We start from the raw sequence: 24480 nt of genomic DNA on the forward strand, positions 1-24480 counted from the left end.
TAGATAAAAAAGAAGGACCCAACTGTTAGCTAGACATAAGAAATTAATTTCAAAAATTCATATAAAGACATAGAGAACAACATCCATATGCAAAAAAAAAAGACTTGTAGCCATATCTCATACCCTATACAAATATTAACTCAAATTTGATCATAGGGCTAAATATAAAAGTTAAAACTATAAATGTACCAGAGAAACTATTTGCTTCCCAGAGGTAGGTGCAGAGCTCTTAAATAGAATAGAAGAAATACAAATCACAAAAGAAAACTAAAGCCTTCTGTTCTTCAGAATTCACAGTTAAGAAAATAAAAAGGCAAACCACAGGATGGAGGGAAATATTCTACATCCAATACTATACTATATCCAACTGGTGTACAGAATATATAAACAACACTTGCAAATCTTTAAGAAGAGTCCAAACAACTCAACTGAAAAGTGAGCAAAACGTCAAACAGTCACTTCCCAGAGAAGATAAAGAGATAGTCAAGGAGCCCTTGGAAAAAAATGCTCTGCCTGACTGGTCATCAAGGCACCATAAAACCACAGTGAGAGACCACTACTCAAACACTCAAACTGTTAATATTTAAAACATTGATGACGAAAAGCAACTGGACCTCTCAAATATTGCTGGCAGGAACAGAAAATGGTACAACCACTTTGGAGGACAGTTCAGCAATTTTTTACAACGTTAAACCAACATGTACCATACAATGCAACAGTTTTACTTCTGAGTATTTATCTGAGAGAACTAAAAATGTATGTCTACACAAAGACTTATACACGACTTATACACAGCAGCTTTATTCATAAGAGCCAAAAGTTGGAAACAACCCAATGAATAGATAAGCAAATTACACTATATTAATAGAATGGACCAGTGTCAGGCAGTGGACAATGATACAATTGAATGGAATTCTGCTCAAGAATGGACAATTGATTCAATACCATGGATAAATCTCGAAACATTTTGCTGAGTAAATAAGCTAGGCACAAGAGGTTTCATACTGTATGATTCCATTTATGTGAAATTCTGGGAAAGCCACGTCTGTAGTGACAGAAAGCAGATCAGCAGTTGCCTAGTTGCCTGTAACTGGGGAAGGAGGTGGAACTGACTACCAAGGAAAATGACAGAACATCCTGGGGTGGCAGAAATATTTTATATCTCGATTGTAGTGATGGTTGTATGAGCCAAATGCACATTGGTTGAAACTCGTTGACTCATATTCTTAGAGTGGTACCTTTTATTGCATGTGGATTATACCACAATAAAGTTGATTTAAACAGAAAACATTCATGTTTGGGCAGGACGGAGTAGCTCATGAGGCAATGCTTCTGCTCAGAACAATTAGAAAAGCCAGATCAGTTACTAGAATCATATTTTAAAGGTATCAGACAGAGAAGATTAGCATGGATCCTGCACAAGGATGACACGCAAATTAGTGAAGCGTTCCACATTTTTTTTTTTTTTGTCTGTTTAGGGCTGCACCTGAGGCATATGGAGGTTCCCAGGCTAGGGGGTGAATTGGAGCTACAGCTGCAGGCCTACACCACAGCCACAGCGACACCGGATCCGAGCCACGTCTGTGACTGACACCACAGTTCATGGCAATGCTGGATCCTTAACCCACTGAGTGAGGCCAGGGATCAAACCTGCAACCCCAGGGATCCTAGCTGGATTCGTTTCCGCTGCGCCATAATGGGAAATCCGGAAATAAAGGTATCCGAGAGCTATGAAAGCAACAAGGATTAAGGAACTAAAATTCCAAAGAGGGAAGAATCTTCCGACAAATGCTGAGACTCCTCATGTCATTCTAGAGTCTTCTGTGAACTCTGAGGATGGTCCAAAGATGGCAAATCTGGACTTGGCTCGGACATAGGGCCACTGCTGAGATGCAGAGAAACTGGTAGAACTTTTGGAAGTTGTGTGAGGGTGGAGGGATCAACTGGAGATTTGAGGGGCTCCAAGAAACTGATTTCCTACTTGAGACATGTGCTGAATTGCAAAACTTGACCAGGCAGGAGGGTAAATAATTAAGCCAAAATCTTAGAAAACCAGTGTTGAACTTGTGGTATCAGGTACTTAGAAGACAAAGTCCTCTGGGGAGAGGGGCCTTGAGGACAATAGGGCAGATCTCAAAGTTCTCTGGGCTACGGTAATTGCCACTGATGATGGACACTGGATTATTTGCCAATCTAGGCTCAGTAAGAATTCAGATTTTCATCCTGGGGCAAGTCTGCTGCCAGAGTTCAAAAACAAATCCAAGTAGCTTCCTCCTCGAGTTTCTGAATGAACTTTTTTGCCTGGCCCGAGGTATTAACTCAGGCACAGCACGCCCTGGCCTGGAAGCTGAAGCTGACCCCAAAGCCTTCCAGGGCTGAGGCAGTGTCAGGGCCCCACACACAGAAGAACGACAATCGCAGAGGGCACTCATGGTACCCCTGGGAGCAAAGAGCTTCCAATGGTTAGGGCACCCCAAGTGGGACACACAATGGTCAGACAGAACGGGCTAACAGAGCTCTCAGGGTTGCCAGCCCAGCCCGCCTGGTTGGGCTCAGTCCTTGCTTTCAGAGGGAATGCTTGAGGCAATCGGTTCGAAACGGTTTGCTTTTCTATTACACCAGTTGATCTGCCTCATGAGTGTGGACAGAATCTGAAGATGCCATGCACGATGCGTGCAGGAGCCAGGCCACCTGCTGTTGTCGCCTAATGGTTCTGACGGGTGGGGTTGTAGAGTCAACAGTTAGAATTCAAAGCACATGCAGGGTGGGAAAACCACAGAGGCTTTTCTTTAGGAAGGAAAAGCTTCCAGGAGTAGTTTTGAAAAACAAAAGATCATTCATGCCCTCCCTCGCTCCTGTACTTCCCCCAGATGCTGGGATTTGGGGGTTTTAGTCCCCCTTCATTGTTAACAAAATGAGTGTCTCATTCAACGGTCATAACTTCACATTGTTTCCAATCACTCTCTACTCTCACTCAGACCTTTCATCTGGAAAAGTTGTGTGAAAGAGGCAAAACCATTTTCATAGAAAAAATTGGAGTTCCATCGTGGTGCAGTGGAAATGAATCTGACTAGGAGCCACGAGGTTGCGGGTTCGATCCATGGCCTTGCTCAGTGGATTAAGGATCCGGCGTTGCCATGAGCTGTGGTGTAGGTTGCAGAGACAGCTGGAATCCCAAGTTGCTGTGGCTGTGGGGTTGGCCGGCAGCCGTAGCTCTGATTGGACCCCTAGCCTGGGAACCTCCACATGCCGTGGGTGTGGCCCTAAAAAGCAAAAAAAAAAAAAAAAAAAAAAAAAAAAAAAAGAAAAGAAAAAAATTTATAAAACTTAGAATGATGTGTTGATGTGTTATGTTCAGAAACTGGTCAGGAAGGAATCCTAAATTTTCAAAAAATTGTAAATGGCGGATGATAATATAAGAATATATTATACATATACATAAGAAGATAAGAATATATGTATACCGATAAACATATATATGTATGTAGGACTGGGTCACTTTGCTGTACAGCAGAAATTGGCACAACAGTGCAAATCAACTATACTTTAACTAAAAATTTTTTAATTAAAAAAATTGTAATGGGTTTACATAACCTCCTACTCTTTTAATCCTGATTATTTATCTAGTCAGTAGTCTAGAAAAGATCAATCCCTTTGTAGGACAGCTGCATTGAATAATCAAACTGCTCCCCTAAGGAGTGTGTACCAAGAGAAGGGTAAAGAAAGTAGAGTCAGACTATCAGCCCAGTGTTGCAAACTGCAACTAATCCAGAAAGCCAAACATAAGTCAGCAGAAATGAGCCATCCCCCAAGAGAGGGGTCGAGGCAGATCAGTCAGGAGTGGGTGGAGAGGTGACTGTCAGTGTGATGTCCTCCAATTTGCAGCTTTGGAGCAGGAATGACAAGTTAGGAATGTGATTACTCTGCATTGGAAATACAGAGCTGACACGGACATGGAGAGCTGACTTGTGGTTGCCAAGGGGGAGCGGGAGGAAGTGGGACGGACTAGGAGTCTGAGGTTAGTAGATTCAAACTATTGCATTAGGAGTAGAGGAGTTCCCGTCGTGGCGCAGTGGGTAACGAATCCGACTAGGAACCATGAGGTTGCAGGTTCAATCCCTGGCCCTGCTCAGTGGGTTAACGATCCGGCTGTGAGCTGTGGTGCAGGTCGCAGATGCGGCTCGGATCCCGAGTTCCATAGGCTGGCGGCTACAGCTCCGATTCGACCCCTAGCCTGGGAACTTCCATATGCTGCGGGAGCGGCCCAAGAAATGGTAAAAAAAAAAAAAAAAAAAAAAAAAAGAAAAAAAAGAAAAAAAAAAGGAGTAGATAAGCAATGAGGTCCTGCTGTACAGCACAGGAAACTATATCCAATCACTTGTGATAGATAGAACATGATGAAAGATACTTTGAGAAAAAGAATATATATACACACATGTATGTGTATGTATAACTGGGTCACTTGGCTATACAGCAGTAATTGGCAGAACACTGTAAATCAAATATAACAAAAAATTTAAAAAAATAAAAAATAGAAATACAGAGCTGATCAGGAGCTCAATTTTAGATAGTTCTGTCAGAGAATAAGCCCTTTCCTGTAGGCACCTGTGCGTGACCCAGATGGTACAGCCAGCATGCACGATGTTGTCACAGTTCTGGCCCCCACAGAGGGATGCCCTAAATCTGCAATGTCCTGGAATCTGAGTTCTATTTATTGAGCTATAGCTGCTTTCAATTCAGCAGAGTTCATGGCAAGTTTTCACTGAGATAGGACTGAGCAATTGGGATCTGATAATTCGTAATTTTTAAAAAGCTAATGGATTTCTTCAGCCACAGCAAAGACATGACAGAACCAGACAGCATGTTTCAAGCCTGAGTGACAAGCAAGTTTTCCTAAGGCCTTTTTATCTTGTCAAACTTGGAGTCCAAATTGATCCACCTAAAATATGCACCTCGGGTCCGAAGATCAAGAATCTAAGAATCAAATCTAAGAACTGTCAAATATATTATTTCACAAGAGCTCATTAGCAAACTGAAAACTGCTTCTGCAAAAACTGCAATTATCATAGCAAAAAATCATCACCTGTGGAAATGTTCTATTTCCAATACTCAAAAATTTTAATTCTAATCCACCCATCAGAGGCAAAAAAGCAAGGAGTATGTGTCCTAGAAACAGTTTTCCTTCCAGCTTTTCCTGTAAGGATGATCCCTCTAGCATTTATGAAATTAAAAATATTTAACATTTTTGTCTTTTTTTTTTAATCTTTTTAGCTGCACCTGAGGCATATGGAAATTCCCAGGCTAGGGGTCCAATCTGGGCTTTAGCTGCCAACCTACGCCACAGTCACAGCAACGTGACCAACACCACAGCTCATGGCAACGCCAGATCCCTAACCCACTGTGCAAGGCCAGGGATCGAATCCATGTCCTCAAGGATACTAGTTGGGCTTCGTTAACAACTAAACCACCACAGGAACCCCCTTAAAAGCATTTAACATTTTATATCAATTTTACCATACATCCATATGCAAGAGTAACAAGATACAAAGCAATTAAACTATCTCTCCCTTTTCCCTCATTGAAATGTTATGCAAACCTCTAGTATAAATTTAGCATTTACAAGGTTAATGTTATAGCTTTCAGGAAAAATCATGACTGGAATGCAAGTGAAGAAGAACAAGAAAGGTTTTAGGAGACTGTTCTCCTCTTCCTGGAGGAGAAAACAAAAAACCAGAAACATCACTCAGGCTGCATTTTCCCTCCCTACTTTAACCAGCATGGTCAAAAGCAGCCAGAGCATCCAGTGAGTCAACTGTCCTAGAGATGATCTATTATTTTCATATTCCATAGGTTACTTTTGCCTCTCACAACACACTACAGCTCAGTGCTGTCATACCATGGATGACTCCACAGTCACTTAGGAACCAAAGTTTCATCATATCCCACCCTTTCATCTTCTTTTCCCAAACAATGTTTTACTAAAGTCCAGTGAGTCAGGGAAGTCAGGCTAGGGAGTCTAGTAATTCCCACTTCTGACATCAAATGTATCAGAGGTCCCCTATGCACCTGCTGCCTCCAAAGGAGTCACAGGCTGCCTGGCCCCCTGTGCACCTGCTGCCTTGAGAGCAATTGCCAGAGGGCTGTTCATACATAGAGATGGAGCTGAAACCACAGCTGATCCCTAGGTACCCTCCCACTAAGGAGGAAGAGCTGAAACCTCTCCTCCTGGCTACATGAACCATGGATTTACACCTCTATTGCTGACCTTACAAAGTCAGTGCTGGTGGAATATCTGAATGAGGACTCCTCTTAAAGCTGAAAGGGGTCTGGCTTTACTAGCTGTGGGCTTTGTGGGTGGTTGTACACATGGCTTGGACAAGGCCAGAGTCTGAGCTGATTCCATAGCTCCTACAGCGGGCCCAGGAGCATGAGCACTGCAGCCCTGGGTCCTGACCTTAGTGGATCAGCACTGATGGTCAGGTGGAAACAAGGCCTGAGAGACACCAGGGAAATAACCAAGATACATATGGGTAAGGTGGGGCTGAGAGCAGTACCAACAACAGTGTACACTGTGAACCCCCACAACACACGAAAGAACACACTCACAGAGGAACATCTCTGGGAAAATATTCAGTGGCTCCTCTCCCAGTGGGGGCACTCCAATCCCCTGCCTCACACTGCAGATGAGAAATACAGCTCAGAAACAGATCTGGGGGCTTCTACTCAAACAACCAGGGAACAGACCCTACCCCTTACAGGATCATGACAACCACAGAGCAAAAGACCACCCAGCTCAATATCCAGGGCAGGCTTTGGTCACCACAACATCAGTCACATCTCCTAACAAGAGGACAGCAGCCAGCATGCACTGAGAAAAGAGGTGGCAGGCATCCAAACTAAAAAAAGCCCTAGAATCAAAAAGAAAAAAAAAATTTAAACCCAGGCAGGCTCCCTAAAGTCGTATGGAGCTGACAGCCACCTATAAACACACTCCTTGACAAGGCCCTGGCCACCAGAGGAACAAGACCCAGCTCCACCCACCAGTGGGAAGACATCAGTCCCTCCAACCAGAAAGCCTGCACAAAGCCCTGAACCAATGTTTCCCAACAGAGGGAAGACACCAAAAGCAGGAGCAACTAACACCCTGCAGCCTGAAGAATGGAGATCACAAACATAGAAAGACAGACAAAATGAGACAACGGAGAAGTATGTTTCAGACAAAGGAACAAGACAAAACCCCACATTAACAACTAAGTGAGGAGGAGATAAGCAATCTACCTGAAAAAGAATTCAGAGTAATGATCGTAAGGATCATCCCAGAGCTCAGAAAAAGAACGGAGGCACAGATTGAGGAGTTACATGAAATGTTTAACAAAGAGCTGGGAGATTTAAAGAGCAAGCCAACAAAGATGAATAACACAATATCTGAAGTGAAAAGTACACTAGAAGGAATCAACAGCAGGATAACTGAGACAGAAGAATGAATTACTGAGGTGGAAGACAGGAGAAAAAATTGCTGCCATAGAAAAGAATAAAGAAAAAAGAATGAAAAGAAAGGAGGACAGACTAAGAGACCTCTAGGACAACATCAAATGTACCAACATTCACATCATAGGGGTCCCAGAAGGAGAAAAGAAAGGACCTGAGAAAATATTTGAAGAGACTATAGCCAAAAATTTCCCTAATATAGGAAAGGAAACCATCAACTAGAGGAAGCCCAAAAAGTACCATATGGGATAAGCCCAAGGAAAAACACATCAAGACACATGTTAATCAAACTGATAAACATTTAATACATAGAAAAAATATTAAAAAGCTACAAGGGAAAAGTAACAAATAACATACAAAGGGAATCCACATGAGGTTATCAGCTGAATTTTCAGCAGAAACTCTACAGGCCAGAAGGGAATGGCAAGATATATTTAAAGTGATGAAAGGGAAAAACTTCATCCAAGAATATTTTACCCAGGAGTTTCTGCTGTGGCACAGTAGGTTAAGGATCCAGCACTGCTGCAGCTGTTGCATAGGTTGCAGCAATGGCTTGGATTGATCCTTGGCCTGGGAACTTCCATATGCCATGGATGCGGGGGTCAGGGGGGGAGGATAAGCAACTCAAATACAACACTAAAGATAGTCATCAAATCACAAGAGAACAAAGAAGGAAGGAAGGGAAGAAAAAGTCCAACAATAACAAATCCAAAACAATTAAGAAAATGGGGGAGTTCCCATCATGGTTCAGTGGTTAACAAATCTGACTAGGAACCATGAGGTTGCAGGTTCAATCCCTGGCCTCGCTCAGTGGGTTAAGGATCCAGTGTTGCCGTGAGCTGTAGTATAGGTCAAAGATGCAGTTCGGATCTGGCATTGCTGTGGCTGTGGTGTAGGCCAGCAGCTGCAGCTCTGATTGGACTCCTAGCCTGGGAACCTCCATATGCCATGGGTGTCACCCTAGAAAAGACAAAAAGACAAAAAATTAAAAAATAATAAAAAGAAGACTGATGTTGGTATAACTATAGACATGGAAAAGTGGAATTAAGAGTCTAAAAATAAATCCATACATCAATGGTCAATTTATTTCTTTTTATTTTTATCGAATTATAATCACAACATACATTATTATATTAGTTTCATGTGTATAACATAGTGATTCAGTATTTTTATATATTATGAAATGATCACAACAATAACATCAGTTACCATCCATGTAACAAAGTTGTTACAATATTACTGACTATATTCCCTATGTATACATTATATCCCCATGACTTTATTTTGTAGCTAGAAGTTTGTACCTCTTAATCCCCTTCACCTATTTCATCCATCTCCCCACCCTCCCTGCCCTTTAGCAACCATCCCATTTGTTCCCTGTATCTATAGTCTGTTTCTGTTTTTCATTTGTTTTGGTTTTTAGATTCTGATGTAAGTGAAATTGTATCGTATTTGTTTTTCTATGCCTGAACTACCATAAAAAAAGAATGAAATCTTACCATTTGTGGTGACATGGATGAACCTGGAGGATTTCATGTAAGTGAAATAAATCAAACAAAAAAAAACAAATATGGTAAATTTATCTTTGACAAGGATACCAAGACAATTCAATTAGGGGGAAAAATCATCTTTTCAACAAATAGTGCTGGGACAACTGGATATCCATATGTAAAAGAATGAAGATGAACCCCTACCTCATACCATATAAATATTAACCCAAAATGGATCATAGACCTAAATGTAAGAGCCAAAATATTAAATTTATTTTTACTTTTTATTTATTTATTTTTATTTTTTGTCTTTTTGCCATTTCTTGGGCCACTCCCGCGGCATATGGAGTTTCCCAGGCTAGGGGTCTAATCGGAGCTGTAGCCACCAGCCTATGCTACAGCCACAGCAACTCGGGATCCGAGCCGCGTCTGCAACCTACACCACAGCTCACGGCAACACCGGATCATTAACCCACTGAGCAAGGGCAGGGATCGAACCCGCAACCTCATGGTTCCTAGTCAGATCCGTCAACCACTGCGCCACGACGGGAACTCCTAAAATATTAAATTTAAAAGAAAAATAGGCACCGTCTTCATGAGCCTGGATTAAGCAAAAGTTTCTCTGATATGACACCTAAATCATAAGCAACCTAAGAGAAAAAGGTTAATTGGAAGTAAAGTTTTAAAATCCTGTGCTTCAAAAAACACAGTCAAGAAAATTAAAAGACGACCCATAGACCAGGAGAAAACATTTGCAAATCACGTATGTGATTAGGGTCTAAGATTTAAAAACCACAAAGAACTCCCACAGATCAACAACAACAACAACAAAACATTTTAAAACCAGCAAAGAATTTGATTAGACGTTTTTCCGATATAGAAATGGTCAACAGGCACATGCAAAGGTACTCAGAATAGTTAGCCATCGGGGAAATGCAAATCAAAACCACAGTGAGCTACCGCTTCACACCCACTAGGACAGCTATCATTAAAAACTAAAACGTAACAGGTGTTGGCAAGAATGTAGAGAAACTGGAACCCTTATACACTGCTGCTTGGAATGTAAAATGGTACAACCACTTGGGAAAGTTTAGCACTTACTGAAAAAGTTAGTGCTAGCATATGATTCAGTGACTCACGTGATTCCTAGGTACACGTGTTCAAACAAAAATTTCTACACAAACGTTCACATCAGTGCTTATTCACAAGAGCCAGAGAGTGGAAGCAAGTCAAATGTTCATCAACTGATAACGGAGAGGGGAAAAAATGCACTATATCCATGCCACTGAATACGATTCATCCATAAAAAGGAAAGAAATACAGATACATGCATCACATGGATGAACCTGGAACAAATTACACTAAATGAAAAAGGCCAAGGACAACGTGAGAAAAAGAATGTGTATGTGTGTGGTTAGGTCATGTTGCTGTGTAGTAGAAAACGGACAGAACACTGTCAACCAACTATAATGGAAAAAATAAAAATCATTTAAAAAAGAAAACTAAAAAAACGAACAAAAAGTCCAGACACAATTGATTCCATTTATAAGAAGTGTCTAGAACAGGCCAATCGATACAGACAGACAGTAGAGGAGTGGTGCCCGGGGGGGCTGGCAGAAGGCAATGAGAAGTGACCTAATGGATTCGGGGTTTCTTTTAAGGGTGGTGTAGATGTTCTGGAATGATATACAGTTGACCCTTGAACAACATGGGTTTGAACTGCATGGATCCACCTATGCACAGGTTTTTTTTTTTTTTTTTCAATACATACCTTCAGTACTACAGACCCAAAGTTGGTTAAGTCCATGGATACAGTACCACAAATAGGGAGCGGTAACCATGGAACTTGAGCATCCTCGGATTTTGGTGTCTATGGAGTCAATTCCCCATGGAGACCAAGGGGTGACTGTTGCAGCAATGGTTGCACAGTTCTGTGAATATTCTTCTTTTTTTTTTTTTTTTTTTTTTTTTGTCTTTTGTCTTTGTAGGGCCACACCGGAGGCATATGGAGGTTCCCAGGCTAGGGATTGAATTGGAGCTCTGACTGCCTGCCTACACCACAGCCACAGCAACGTGGGACCGGAGCAGGGCTGTGACCTACACCACAGCTCACCGCAACACCAGATCCTTAACCCACTGGGCAAGGCCAGGGATCGAATCTCACGGTTACTAGTTGGGTTCCTTAACAACTGAGCCACGATGGGAACTCTTCTGTGAATATTCTAAAAACCACTGAATTTCCCACTTTAAAATGGTGAATTTTGGAGTTCCCTGGTGGCCTAGTGGTTAAAGGATCTGACATTGTCACTGCTGTGGTGCAGTTTGATCCCTGGCCGGTTCCGCATGCTGTGGATATGGCCAAAAAAAATAAAAAGGTGAATTTTATGGCAAGTGAATTACATATTAATTTTTAAAGAAAAATAACTATAATGCAAGTATAATGATAAATAGCAACTGATGTTGAGTCTTGGGATAAAGAAGATGATAAGGGGGACTGCATTTTCTGATAATCTGGAGGTGCCTGCCGATCCCTCAGCCATGAATGCAGGCCCAGTATTGCTGGATCTCCTGCTTAATTATCAAAAGACCCAGAAGTTTGAACTTTTTTATGTGAAATATCCCACCGTGTAAAATAATGATAACTACTATCAACTATTCAATTAGGAAGAAATTATAGGAGTCACTTGTGGTGCAGTGGGTTAAGGATCTGGCATTGTGACTGCAGCAGTTCAGCTCACTGTTGTGGTGTGGGTTCATTCCCTGGCCCAGGAACTTCCACATGCCATGGGTGCAGGAAAAAAAAAAAAAAAGAAGGAAAGAAAGAAATTAAAATGTGGGCCAAGTGAAATATATCTGCACTTTGCTATACAGCAGAAATTGACACAACAGTGTAAATCAACTCTACTTTAATTAAAAACATAAAAAATAAATATCTGAGGCGGGATTCTATCACAGTCTCCCAATTTGTCACCTGTGGGTTTTGTATCTCGAAGAGTTTCTGTATGGTTTAGTATCAGAAACAGAAACACCAACAAGAAAGCATAAATCACCCATGATTCCATCGCGTGTTTGGGATTTATGTAAACAAGAAATGAAAGTCTGCCCATTCCAACTACAAGAAGTAATACAATAATACCTGTTAGGCATATCTGGTGCGTATTTCTCCAGACTTTGTTTCTATGAACAATCTTTATAGATGTATATAAAGAGAAAAAACCATATGCGCACATTACTTTTTATTACATATGGGGTCATGCTAAGAAAATTTACATAAATGCTGATTTTTGGCTTTACGAGATGTCATGGGTTTCTTTCCAGATCTGCATATTCAATTCTACCTTGTTCTCTTAACAGCCTCGTAGTATTCTATATTCTTTAACTACAATTCTTAGCCAGTCTTATACTGAGAGCCACTTAGGCTGTTTGCAATGTTTTTGCTATTAGAAAATTAACTGCAGTAGTTCCCGTTGTGGCTCAGCGAGTGATGAACCCGACGAGAAGGCAGCTTCCATCCCGGGCCTCTCTCAGTGTGTTAAGGATTGCAAGCTGCAGCATAGGTTGCAGATGCAGCTCAGATCCAATATTACTGTGGCTGGGGTGTAGGCCAGTAGCTGCAGCTCTGATTTGACCTCCAGCCATAAAAAGACTAAATAAATAAATAAATAAATAAATAGAAAAGAAGCACTCTCCGTAATTAAACATTTGATCTGAGCAAAATTACTTTACAGCTTTTCTTTTATCATACAACTTTTAAGACTGAATCATGAAGAAATAGAAAATCTGAATAGATCAATCACCAGTAAAGAGATCAAAAGAGCAATCAAAAACCTTTCAGGAATTCCCGCTGTGGCTCAGTGGGTTAATGATCTGGCCTTGTCTCTGTGGCAGCACAGGTTTGATCACTGGCCTGGCACCCTTGGTTAAATGATCCAGCATTGCCACAGCTGTGGCACAGTTCACAGCTGCGGCTTGGATTTGATCCCTGGCCCCGGAACTTCCGTATGGCCGTGGGTATGGCCGAAAAAGAAAAAAAAATTTTTTTAAAAAGGAGTTCCTGTTGTTAATCAGCGGTAACAAATCTGACTAGTGTCCATGAGGACGTGGGTTCGATCCCTGGCCTCGCGCAGTGGGTTAAGGATCCAGCCTTGCTGTGAGTTGTGGTGTAGGTTGCAGACGCGGCTCGGATCTGGTTCTTGCTGTGGCTATGGTGTAGGCCAGCAGCTACAGCTCTGATTAGACCCCTAGCATGGGAACCTCCATATGGAAAAATACATATATATGATAATAATGCCTTCTGTTATAGTTATTGTAAAGAATATCAATTATGGTGCAAACAACAAGAATAACAAAGCAAATGGTTTAAAATAATAATGGATTTAATTGGTTATCTCACTTATGAGCAGGCCCTATGTAGGCCAGCCTCCACTATAGTTGAAACAGTCCCAGATATATTTCTGTATTTATTCCTTTTTATACAGAGTCAGGGGAAGGAAAGGAATACACAATAATAAAGCAAAAGTTACCCACGTTCTCTCATCTCTTTGTTAACTATGCAAAGCAATCAGTAAGCGTTTTCTAATCTCAATCCCTAGAGGTAATTACTGCTTAGAATTCATGGCATATTTTTTCAGACTTTTTTTTTTTTGGTTGCCCCCAATCCAAGGCCAGGGATTGAACCCACACTGCAGTTGCAGCCCATGCCAGAGCTGCAGCAATGGGGGATCCTTAACCCACTGTGCCACATAGGAAATCCCTATTTTTTCAGACATTTTTCCCACCCACCTATGGACAACATCTATCATCTGCGAGTGTTACAGATAGATGTACCAAGATATTTTAACCAAAATAAAATCATGCTGGAGTTCCCGGCGTGGCTCAGCAGAAACGAATCTGACTAATATCCATGAGGATGCAGATCTGACCCCTGGCCTCACGCGATGGGTTAAGGATTCGGTGTTGCTGTGGCTGTGGTGTAGGCTGGCAGCTACAGCTCCAAATGGACCCCTAGCCTGGGAACTTTCATATGCTCAGGGTGCAGCCCTAAAAAGACAAAAAAAAAAAAAAAAAGATATTCTAGAATTAGCTAGCGGTGATAGTTGCACAACACTACAAATGTACTTAATGCCACTGAGTTGTAGACTTTACAATGGTTAAATTGGCCGACGGTAAAATTTTGTATAATGCAGATTTTACCACAATTATATATATATATATATATATCCCCAAAGGACAGAGCAAAAGGTAAATGAGGGAAGACAGGTGGATGGCGAGAAGAAGGGGTGGGGACTGGGGCAAACTGAAAAGGTCTCTGGTGATCTCTATTCAGTTCAGTCGATGGTCACCACGGAGGAACGTGGGCCCCGTGACACCAGATTTTAGAATTGTTCAAGATAAGACAGTAATGAGGATTTCACGTGAAAACCACCAATGTGGGTATTGCCAAGTAAGCGCAGTTTTAAGAAACAGAGAGCGGGGTTCCCGCTGCGGTGCACCGGGATGGGCGGCGGCTCTGGAGCCCCAGGACGCAGGTTCCATCCGTGCCCGGCAGAGTGGGTTCAGGGAACTCCATACGCCTCCGGGCGGGGGAGGGGGGGGGTAAAAAGAAAACAAACCAAAAAAAAACCAAAAAAACACCCAGAAGGTGGGCCTGCAGGCCCCCAACTTACGACGCAGGCATCAGATTACTTCCTGGGTTCAACCAGCCCCGTCTAGGACTGTGGTGTAGAGGGACAGGGACCAGGCACAGGGAGGTGTCCTGGGCGGGTGACTCACTCTGCCAAGGGTATAAGTCAACTCATGGACTGCAGAAAACAGCGGGGCAGCCGCTGGCGCACAGAGCCCCTACGTGTGGCTGCATTAGGCGTCAGCGAACACTGGCTCCTCCCACTTCTGCAGCAGGGGCCCTCATTTCCGTCCCCATTGATGGCCCACACGACTAGCTTTGTCCCAGGGAGGAATGTTCGCAGACCCCTAGGCTTGGCTCTCTCTCGCTCTAGGGATGGGCCCTTGAGAAAAGTATGTCCCTGTCACCCTGGACCACAGAATGAACACATAACAGAATAAACGTGACTCCAACCCGCAGCCCCGACCCGTGCCCAGTGAACACGGGGACAGTCACAGAGTCACCCACGGAGGCTCCCTCAAGATCAAACACACTGCAGTTGACCTCAGTCCAGTGACCATGAGGCTAGATGTTTGCTGAAGCCACTGAAGTTTGTGGGTAAATTATTAAACGGAATTATTGAGCCAGTATCTGACTGATAACACCAAGTGATCTCTACATTCTGCCCAAGCCCCAATTCTGCGCTTCTCAAACTTTGTGGCATCAGATACCCTAATCTTTAGAGTAGATAGCTGTCTTCACCTGCTTAAAAACTACTGCGGACCTCAGAGCTTTGACTTATATTTGACTTATATTAAGTCAATATATTATAATATTTGACTCATATTAACTATTTACTATATTAGGGAATACAATTGAGAAATTTTTTAAATGCAAGAGTAGTACTAAACAACATTAGCCATCAGGGAAACACAAATCAAAACTACAGTGAGAGGAGTTCCTGTTGTGGCACAGTGGAAATGTATCTGACTAGGAACCATGAGGTTTTGGTTCAAGCCCTGGCCTCGCTCAGTGGGTTAAGGATTTGGTGTTGCCATGAGCTGTGGTGTAGATCACAGACGCAGTTCAGAACCCGAGTTGCTGTGGCTCTGGTGTAGGCCAGCGGCAATAGCTCCTATTAGATCCCTAGCCTGGGAACCTCCATATGCCACAGGTACGGCCCTAAGAGGACACACACAAAAAAAAAAAAACCAAAAAACTACAGTGAGATACAGAGTTCCCACTGCCATGCAGTGAGTTAAGAATCCAACTGCAGTGGCTGGGGTCTCTGTGAAGGTGAGGGTTCGATCCCTGGCCCAGCACAGTGATTTAAAGGATCAGGCATTGCCATTTGCCACACTTGTGGCATAGGTCAGCGCAGCTGCAGCTCAGATTCAATCCCTAGCCCCAGAATTTCCATATGTTGTGGGTACAGCCATAAAAATAAAAAGTAAAAAACAAACTACAGTGAGACAGGAGTTCCCTGGCAGTTCAGCAGGTTAAGGAACTGGTGTTGTCACTGGTGTGGCTCTGGTTACTGCTGTGGCATGGGTTCAGTCCCTGGCCCAGGAACTTTTGCATGCTATAGATCCGGTGTTGCTGTGCACTGTGGCGTAGGTCGAAGACACAGATGGGATACTGTGTTGCTGTGGCAGTGGTGCAGGCCAGTGGCTACAGCTCCAATTTGACCCGGAGCCTTGGATTCTCCATATGCCACATGTGTGGCCCTAAAAAAAAACTCCAGTCAGGCTGGTAGTTAAGTTAATATGGTACCAATGTTAATTTCTTGGCTTTGATTATTGTACTATAGAATTAATATCAGGGGAGCAGGGTAAGAGACACACAGGAATTCTCTATACTATCTGCAAAATTTCTCCCTAAGTCTATACCTAGCATTGCAGCTTCCAGCTCACTCTCTCCAGGCCCACTTGCTCTGAGGAGAAGCCAGACGCTTGTCATGGGGACACTATGGAGGGGGCCACATGGTGAGAAACTGAGCCCTCTTGCCCACAGCCAGCATGGTCTTCCAGATGAATGAATGAGCCACCTTGGAAGAAGATCCCCCGGTCCCAGCCAAGCCTTCGGATGCATGAGGCCCCGTCAGTGAGGATGAGCCAAGGCTTGGAGCCAAAACCATCCAGATGAGCCACCCTCCAATACCTGACTCACAGAAAGCCGCGTGTTATCCCTTAGAGCAGCTTTTTTTAGAGAAAATATTGCTGTTTCGAACAGTGGCCACCAGATGGCGCCTGGATTCCAAGGTTGGAAACAAAACGGCTGCCACTATTACAGAAGAGGTCAAGGCCTCAGTTTATTTATAAAGCCTAATAAAAATGTCACCGGGAGTTTTTTCCCTACAGCTAGACAATTTGATTATAAGGTTCATTTGGAAGTGCCATAGGCAAATATGTAAGGGGAAAGCTGAAAAAGAAGGGAGAAGAGGAGAAGGAAAAAAATAAGGGAATAGCTCTACCAGATATTAATAACAATTTTTTAAAAATGTGTTGGAGCTTCCATTGTGGCGCAGAGGATTAAGGATCTGGCTTTGAAGCAGCTGTGGCGTAGGTCCCAGCCACGGCTCCACTTTCAACCCCTGGCCTGGAAACTTCTACATGTAGTGGGTGTGGCCAAAAAAGAATGAATGAATGAATGCATACATACATACATACACAAGTAAATAAATAAATGTGCATCAGTAAATATACAGATCAAGAGAAGGATTAGAAAATCTGAAACAGAAACAATTGCCTATGGAAATTTATTTCATCATCATATAATAGTTTTTAATTTAGGAAGGGACTTTGGGGAAGTTTTTAATCTAGTAGTGTTGGAGCAACTAGATAAACAAAAAGAAAAGCTTGAGTCCATTCCTCACCCTGGATACCAGATTAAATTCAAAATGTATCAAAGACTTAAGTGGAAAAATGTAATCTCATAAACACTGGTGAGTCTCCTAATGACTGAGGAGGGGAGTAAATTTGCCAAACTGTTAATCAAAATTCAGAAGCAATAAAAGGGGCGCTTGTGTCTCAGCGGTAATAAACCCAACTAGTATCCATGACATCTCGGATTCAGTTCCTGGCCTTGCCCAGTTGGTTAAGGATCTGGTGTTGCCATGAGCTGTTCTGTAGATCACAGATGCGGCTTGGATTGGGGATTGCTGTGGCTGTGGCATAGGCTGGCAGCCGGAGCTCCAATTCGACCCCTAACCCGGGAACTTCCATGTGTTCAGTCATTAAAAAAAAAAAAAGAAAGAAAAGCAGCAATAAAAGGGAACTGTGTTAAAGGACCAAGCAAAAACGAAGACCTTTTGCAGGTTCAAAACATAAAGCCAGCATGCGCAAACTGAAAACTACAGATGACAAAGCGAAAATTACAACTTATATCACAAAGGGTTAATATACCTGAACTATAGGGAGCATTTTAAAAATCGAGGCCAAAAAGACCAAGAAACCTATTGAAAGTAGGCAAAGAGGAAGTTCACATCAAAAGAAGTGCAAATGTCCCCTCCATACACGAAAATATGCTCGACGCCGCTTACAATTTTTAAAAACCACAAACTCAAACCACCCTGAGATCCTTTTTCTCACCTAACAGACTAGCAAAACTCCAAGTGTTTGACACACCCTGTTGGCAGTGCTGGGAGGAAGCAGGGGTTCTCACGCCTTGCTGGTGGGAAGCAAAAAAACGTCAAACCTCCATGGAAGAGGATTTGCCAACATCTAGCAAATTTACCCTCTGACCCAGCAATCCCACATGCAGGGATTAAAATTTTTTAAATAATATTAATTAATTAATTAACAGACCTGGTTAATACACCTCCTTGGCCTCTCTGCTACCACGACATCTGACCCACTTTGAACCCCCTTGGCCCTTACTTTCCGTAACTTCCCACCTCTCTGGCTCTCCTCCCACTACCCCGACTCCCCTTCTCAGTCTGTGTCCTGGTCCCTAATCCTCTGACACCTGGCTAAGGGATCTCCTTGTGCTGTTCTGTCTCCTTGGATGGGTTTATCCAGGCCGATGGCGTCAGCCGCCACCTCGAGTCACACTCAGACATCTATCCTGAGCTCAAGACCCTAGGGCCGCCTGCCAAGGGGAGGTCTGCACCCGAGTATCTCTCCTGGAACCTGGTCAAATCCAAAAGCGAGTCGATCATCTCCACCACCATCCCCCACCCCCTCTTCCTATAGCACCTGTGTTTTGTGAATAGGTGCCCTGCCACCCAGGCCAAGAAGGTGGAGCTGCCCTCGACTCCTCCCTCCTCCCCAATGGCAAGGTGACCTTTGAAACAGCTCCTGTGTGTCCGCTCTTCTCCAGCCCACTCCTGCCCCCTAGTTCAGACGGTCCTCATCTTGAACCGGTATCATTGCGGGGGTGGGGGGGTGGGGGGGCATTGCGGCGGCGGGGCTCTGGGTCCGTCAGGGTCTGTGGGAGAGAAACCACACCAGGTCCTTTCCCAGAGACACTACGTTAAATATGGACTATAATACAAGGAATTGCCAACTTGATATAAAGCTGTTATCTAGAAAACTGAAAGGGCAAAAAGAGAATTCTAAGGCAGTTCTTAAACTTTAGCCAAAACTGCTTGGAGCATTTGTTCAAAGGCAGACTGCTGAGGATGGCTTCCGGAGTCTCTGCTGGGTCTGGGATGGGGCCCGGGGTCTTGCATTTCTAATAAGTTCCCAGATGCTTCTGCTGCTGCTGCTGCTGGTCTAGGGACCACACTCTGAGAACCACAGCTCTAAGAGAGCACAGAAGAAGCAACTGCAGGAAGCTGGTCCCACACCTAGAGCTGGGGGAACGAAGATGCAGAAGCCAGCTGGCGCTGATGTTTCTGCTGAAACTGGTTTTGCACGTGGTAGAAAACGACAGGTCGATTCAGCAGCTGCTGCTGACACAGGAGCGCAGAAGTGTTGCTAGGGTAACACACAAGAACAGCAGGCAAGTCCCTTCGGCATAAGGTGACCTACCGACCGTCCTGGGAAGAGGTTCTCAGGAGGCGGAACTTTCGGTGCTAAAACGGGGGGAGTCCTGGGCAAAGCAGAACACGTTCATCGCCCCACTTCTGCAATCTAGCAAACCGCACTGCCGGGGTCCAAAAGAGAACCGAACCGGCAAAGCAGAAATGCCGTTTCCCAGCTTACCGGCACAAAGCAGAGCACAGGAAGGCAGGCTGGGAGCTCAGAGACAGTAACTTCATAATCATGCCGACTCCTGATGCTTGTCCTGGTTCTCTGCGATCCATCCTCAGGGCTGTGGTGAGAGAAACTATAAATAGGTACAACTGATCCTTTCAGACTCTTGCCAAAATGTTGTCAATAGCTGCTCATGATGAGATCTATATTAAGAAATGTTTCTTTGGTCTTTGTCCCTTTCCTGACACAGAGTCCCTAAAGCCCTTGGATTTCCTAAGGGATCAGAGTGATAATAGTGAAAGGAATGTCTTTTCACTGTTTGGGGTGGGGTTTTTTTGGCCACACTCATGACATGCAGAAGTTCCTGGGCCAGGGATTGAAGCCTCACCACAGCAGTGATCAGAATTGCAGCAGTGACAATGCCAGGTCCTTAACCCACTGAGCCACCAGGGAACTCCAGGGATGTCTTATTACTCATCACAAGCTCCTTTAACCACACCTGAGTTTATGGTAATGATGTGACCTTAACCCACTGAGCAAGGCCAGGGATCAAACCTGCACATGGTAGTCAGATTCGTTTCTGCTGAGCCATGACAGGAACTCCGAAATTCCAACTTTTTAATGCAGCAGATAGGAAAAATGCTCTTCAAAGTTATCTTCAGTTACAGCCCCTTCCTCAACAAAATCTTTTTTTTTTCTTTTTTTTTTTTTTTTTTTTGTCTTTTGCCTTTTTAGGGCTGCACCCGAGGCATATGGAGGTTCCCAGGCTAGGGGTCAAATTGGAGCTACGACTGCCAGCCTATGCCACAGCCACAGTAACGCCAGATCTGAGCCACGTCTGCGACCTACACCACAGCTCACGGCAACGCCAGAGCCTTCACCCACTGAGCGAGGCCAGGGATAGAACCCGCAACTTCATGGTTCCTAGTCAGATTCATTAACCACTGAGCCACGACAGGAACTCCAAGGAAATACTAAATCTTTGTGTTTCCTAAAGTAAATCATATTTTCCAGTCACTGTGCTTTGAATATACTATTCCTTCATCTGAATAAAAAGCAAATCTCTTCTTTAGAGGAGAACATAAGATCAGAAATGTATGCTCCCCCTTTAAGAATGGAAGGCAGTTTTCAATCAATACAGTGGTAGGTGGATTTGAAAGCCAAAGACAGTCTCGAAGCAAATGTCTTTTTTAATTCCACAGTATTTACTGTTCTCAAGCTTCTAACACCCGAGGAGAAAAAAGATAAGAACACTCCCAGTGCTAATGAAACTTGTTAGTTTTTCTTTCCTGTTAAAGATATTTATACTTGCATTCTTTTTAAGGCTTGAAACATTTTTAGATGAAATCTATAAATGAAAAGCAATGGCTGGTTTAAAAATTAGAGATGGTTTATAAAATCCTATCGGATGATAATGGGATTTAGTAATAATTTACCAAGCTTGTTCTTAAATTCAAAGGCTATTTAGATCCTTATGTAGTCATGTGGTTAAGAGAGTGATTTCACTTTTGCCTCTCTGACTTTTTTTTCAATCAAGTGATTACTGACCAGCCTTGTTCGGTTTTTCTCCAGTACAAACTCCCCATTCAGAGTTCCCGTCGTGGCGCAGTGGAAACAAATCTGACTAGGATCCATGAGGCCGCAGGTTCGATCCCTGGCCTTGCTCAGTGGGTTAAGGATCCGGTGTTGCCGTGAGCTGTGGTGGAGGTCACAGATGCAGCTCAGATCCTGCATTGCTGTGGCTCTGGTATAGGCCAGCGGCTACAACTCCGATTGGACCCCTAGCCTAGTGACCTCCATATGCCTTGGGTGGTGCGACCCAAAAAGACAAAAAAAAACAAACAAACAAAAAAACAAACCTGCCCTGTGAGGTAAAGATTTCCAAGGCAAACTCTAGGTTGTTTACAGGATCCCATTGAATTCAACGCCTTCCTCCAGTGAGTTGGATCATAACGGTTTGCATGACTCTCTTTCCACTATTCGGATCCTCCTTCTAGGCAGTAACTGTGGATTTTGGTCTTCAGACTCCACATTTTTGGCACAATATCTTTCCTAGGGTGGACACCTGTCAAACATTTGCTGAGTGATTATAACAATAACTTTGATAAAACTGAGTTCCAATGCAGCCCCCAGACAATTATGGGGGTTACCTTATGGTTACCTGACTCTCCACTGACTCCTGGACAGAGTATGATGGGCAGGCGTGAGCACTCTGCAGTCAGACTGCTCCGTTTGGCAGCTGCCCATCCTGTGGACCTCGGAAGTGACGGAGCTCCCCGGGGCCTGCCTGTCTTTTGCACAGAACGGGGACAGTCATGATGTTCCCACCTCCTCCATCCACAGCAAAGATTAAATGAGGTGACGCGTGCTGTGCGGAGCTCAGCACTCAACACCTTAGAGCATAAATGTTCACTGTCGGAGTTATTTTCTTTGAAATGTGGTCAAAAGTACTCACTTCATAGAGTTTTATTTTAAAACACTAAAAGGGAGGAGCTCCCGCTGTGGCTCAGCAGAAACGAATCTGACTAGCATCCATGAGGACACAGGTTTGATCCCTGGCCTTGTTCAGTGGGTTAAGGGTCCAGCGTTGCCGTGAGCTGTGGTGTGGGTCACAGACATGGCTTGGATCCCAAATTGCTGTGGCTGTGGTGTGGGCCGGCAGCGGTAGCTCCAATTCAACCCCTAGCCTGGGAAGCTCCATATGCCGCAGGTGCAGCCCTAAAAAGACCAAAAAAAAAAAAAACCCACACCCTAAAAGGGAGTAATGTGTTCAGTGACTGGCATATAGCAAGCACACCTGCTATCTCCTTTACCTGTTCTGGGGCAGCTCTGTCTTCCTAAAATGCACCCAGCTGAGCAGCTAGCACTGTTAATTCCTGTGTATCACTCATTAAAAGAAAAAAAAAAAAGTTCTCAAAAAAAAAGAACCACTGGCTTCAGTCAGGAGTGCTATTGGAGTGGAGTCCAAGGGCAGCACTGAGGACTGGTGAGAGGTGAGGTAGGTATAGCTTGCTGGGGCTGCTATGACAGACTACCACAGACTGGGTAGTTTAAGCAGCAAAAATACATTCTGTGACCGTTCTGGAGATTGGAAATCCAACGTCAAGGTGCCAGCAGGGTTGGTTTCTCTGGAGGCCTCTGTATCCTCACCGGCCCTTTCTCCATGTGCGCATGCCCTGGTATCTCTTCCTTTTCGGAAGGGCCCCAGCCTTACAGCCTCATTTAAGCTTAATTACCTTCTTAAAGGCCTTATCTCCAAATTCAGTCACAATGGGGGGGGGGGGGTCAGAGCATCAGTGTATGGATTTGAGGGGAGTAGGCCATGATTCAGTCCATAACAAGGTGATAAGGCAGTAGGTACATAGGGACCAGAACCAGATCACAAAGGGCCTTGGAAGACATGTTTGGGGCTTCCTTTTTCACCCACCCGCCCCTGGAGGTCTCCTGGGAATTGGCTCCATGGCAAGTCCCCCTTCTGTCCCTTACCTTCCAGACAGGACTAAGCACGGAGCACAGCTCAGTGCATTTTTCAAGGCTGCCTGGGTAAGAGTGGACCCAGTGGGAATCAAGATAGCAAGCACATCTGGGAAGGGCTATACATATTAGATGCAAGTGAACCCCCTACTCAGGCTTCCTTCTTTGGGTCAGTGGCCCAGGTCTTTTGAAAAAGAGACAGTGGAGTTCCTTTGTGGTTCAGCCGGTCAAGGATTAGGTGTTGTCACTGAAGTGGCTGTGGTCACTGCTGTGGCACAGGTTCAATCCCTGGCCTAGAACTTCCACATGCCATGGGCACAGCCAAAAAAAGAAAGAAAAAAAGAGCCTAAAACCAACAGAGAAGAAGTCCATTTATTCCTGTGCTGGACAGATCTGAGTGCCCACTGTGCCAGCGACTGTTCTAAGCCTTGGGGCCCTTGCAGGGTTTATGTACTAAGCCTACACTGTCCAATGTAATATGACCAGTATTAAAAACTTGAAACATAACTAGTCCCAACTGAGATGTGAAGGATAAAATGTACACCAGATGTCAACGACTTAATATAAAAAACCTCATTAATAAATTTTATATTAAATGCATGTTGAAATGTTCATAAGTTTGATACATTGTGTTAAATACTATATATACATATTTTTTTTTTCTTTTTGCCATTTCTTGGGCCACTCCCGTGGCATATGGAGGTTCCCAGGCTAGGGGTCGAGTTGGAGCTATAGCTGCCGGCCTACGCCAGAGCTACAGCAACGCAGGATCCGAGCCACGTCTGCAACCTACACCACAGCTCACAGCAATGCCAGATCCTTAACCCACTGAGCAAGGCCAGGGATCGAACCCGCAACCTCATGGGTCCTAGTCGGATTCATTAACCACTGAACCACGACAGGAACTCCTAAATACAATATGTTATTAAAGTTAACTCCATCTATTTCTTTTTACCTTTTTCTCCCCCATGGGACTCCTAGAAATTTTGAAATTACACATGCAACTTGCATGTGTGGCTCATTTCTCTTGGACTGTGCAGTTCGAGAAGCTCCCCCCAGAGATTCGGTCAGATCAAGCTCCTTCTACTGGACATACTCAGAGGGGACCATAACTGGGACCACCGTTCTTAAGGATTGGGCAATCTGGGGCAAATGTCTCTAGCTGATGATATCTATTTTAAAATGAGCTGCAAAGCAGGAGAAAAAAATGGGAAAAGGAGAGAAAGAAAGAGATGAGATCAGCACACAGCTGGGGAGACCGGAGAGGGACACAAAGAGTGCTCTGATG

The 24480-nt window shown here is 43.9% G+C and overlaps 1 protein-coding gene and 1 non-coding gene across 4 annotated transcripts in view; one reads left to right on the forward strand and one right to left on the reverse strand.

The window, feature by feature from the left end:
- CCNP (cyclin P) overlaps positions 1-24480 on the reverse strand; it is a 147411-nt gene that overhangs the window by 76934 nt on the left and 45997 nt on the right. For 2 of the 3 annotated variants that reach the window (XR_014806106.1, XR_014806104.1), the window contains 2 exons: positions 21578-21783; positions 16380-19836 (listed from right to left, as the gene is read on the reverse strand). The gene's annotated coding sequence lies outside the window, so the exon portion shown is untranslated. Of the gene's footprint in view, positions 1-16379; positions 19837-21577; positions 21784-24480 lie in introns of those variants that run through there. The other variant, XR_014806105.1, reaches the window with a different exon arrangement.
- Positions 1358-1459, forward strand: LOC146402371 (U6 spliceosomal RNA). The gene has a single exon (XR_014808675.1). It is a non-coding gene; the product is annotated as a U6 spliceosomal RNA (small nuclear RNA).

This window comes from Sus scrofa, chromosome 6, assembly GCF_054392235.1.
Source record: "Sus scrofa isolate SSC_HxYL_T2T_F1_AM1 chromosome 6, Sscrofa_HxYL_maternal_Yorkshire_Landrace_v2.0, whole genome shotgun sequence".
Lineage (NCBI taxonomy): Eukaryota > Metazoa > Chordata > Mammalia > Artiodactyla > Suidae > Sus > Sus scrofa.